A 2,221-nucleotide genomic window follows, 5' to 3' on the forward strand; every position below is an offset into this window, starting at 1 on the left:
TATATTATATACCTCTCCTGCGGGCGCGCTCTCTGTCGCCTCTCGCCAGCACCGCCCCCCCCCCCCTTTCGTATCTATATCTCCATGTCTTCCCCTCCTCCCTTGCTAGAGACACTGACAGACAGACACATAGACAGATCGCGCTCTTTATCTCTCTATCTATGTCTGGAAGGAAGGAAGGAAGGAAGGAAGGAAGGCAGTAAGGAAAGAAGGAAGGAAAGAAAGAAGGCAGGAAGGAAGGAAGGAAAGAAACAAAGGGAGAGGGGAGGAAATAAAGTATGAGAAGGAAAGACAGACTAGCTGAGAGACTAAGAGAGATAAGAGAGAGAGAGAGAGAGAGAGAGAGAGAGAGAGAGAGAGAGAGAGAGAGAGAGAGAGAGAGAGAGAGAGAGAGAGAGAGAATAAGAGAAAGAGCGAGAAAGAGAGAAACAGACAAACAGACAGAGACGGAGAGACAGAAGGAGAGATAGAGGGAGAAAACCTTCTAGATAGCAAGGTACAGCGACATTCTCCACCTCCCACAACTAGAGCTGACCACTCATAAACGCCACCAGAGAACGGTAGTAAACATTATGTCCACTACACATTCTATCGTTTCCATCTCCAGCTTACACCAACCTGACAAAGCGTAGTAAGTTCTTACATTGCAACATTTGAACTCGTGGAGGAGTACGGAAAGTAAAATGTAGAGGTATGTTTACGCCCCCAGTGACACAATTTAGATCATAGTATAGGAGGCGGGCTTCCGGCCGTGCCCGCCCGCCAAGGCCAACTCGGGCTGACAGGGATACGACATCCCAGCAGAAAGACCGAGATACTCAATAAAAGTTTATCCCCACTCGGGATTCGATCTCAGGTTCCCGGCGTGCCACAGCGAAACGCCCAAGCACTTCCACAGACACCAGGAAGTAAAAAATTACAAATCGACAAAACGTATCTCGAGAACTAATTACACCTTAAACCAACGAAAGTACAACGTATTCACTAAAGTGATAAAAAGTAGTTCAAATTCAAGACCACAAAGGCCACAATGCTGGTTGTCTATGTACAATACCCAGTGCATACCGCCAGTCGATGGGATTAAGTCGGGGCTGTCCAGGTTTTTTCCTGCATGAATGAACAGAGGATCTCTCTCCCTCTCTCTCTCTCTCTCTCTCTCTCTCTCTCTCTCTCTCTCTCTCTCTCTCCCTCTCCTCTCTTTTTCAATCTCTCTCTCAAAATGTAATTCCATGTCCATCATCATGAATGGAAATGGTGTTTATGCTGTATAAAGATACATTTAAATCTAAATGACGCTAATAAGTTTTAATCTTATAGAAAATGTTGCATAATGTCCCTGTGGCATTGATGAAAAGAATAATGCCTTTTGAGCACTGAGGCTGAGCGGGAAACTGTATACAAAGGTCATCCATGCACTTTCAATGCTAATTTACTAGTCCTAATTTTGCACCGTTCTTTTTGGCATAATGATTCAATTTTAGTTCATCTGTCCTCAACTGATGATGACTATTACTATCCCAGGTGGAAGAGAAGTTATAGATGACAACAAAAGTAAAGTGAAAGAAATGATAGTAAGCAAGCAATAAGTAATGATCATAAAAGTCCCAACTTATCAAGGGTAGTAGCGACTTTTTTTTTTTTTGAAAGTGTTTTACGACCCTTGCAACTGCAGAAGGTCGTACGAGCGCACGGGATACATTACACTTTTTCCGTCGGTAGGAAATTTTGTATTTTGGCCGGATGACGACCGAAGCCTACTCTGATAGATTTTAGACCACCAAAAGATCTTTAACGTGCGCAACTTGCACACGGGACCTCCGAGATTTTTCGCCCTATTCCCAGAAGGCAAGGTGTACATTTTTCCAACCAGAAGATCAGAGGTGTAGCTGAAAGACAGTAGTAAGAAGGAGCCAGGGAGTAGCAGTAGAAAGGCTGCAGAAAGAGTCAGGAGCCCAGAAGAGGGGGCAAAGGGGGTGAGGGGGTGGGGTCAGAAAGAGGAGACAAAAGCAGACGACAGAACATTGCTGGAGAGCAAGAAAGGAGATGAAAAGAGACAATTTTAGAAAAGAAAATTTTTCGGTCTCTACTGGGATTCGAACCCGGGACCTTTGAATGAGAGGCGAACACCTTAGCCTCTAGGCCTCGAGAGCCCCCTGCAGCGCCTTTAACTTTTCCTGAAGTGGCGTGCTTACCTTCCTTAACACATTTTCATTGCTAGTTC

Source organism: Aplysia californica, unplaced genomic scaffold (assembly GCF_000002075.1).
Source record: "Aplysia californica isolate F4 #8 unplaced genomic scaffold, AplCal3.0 scaffold00036, whole genome shotgun sequence".
NCBI classification, from domain to species: Eukaryota; Metazoa; Mollusca; class Gastropoda; order Aplysiida; family Aplysiidae; genus Aplysia; species Aplysia californica.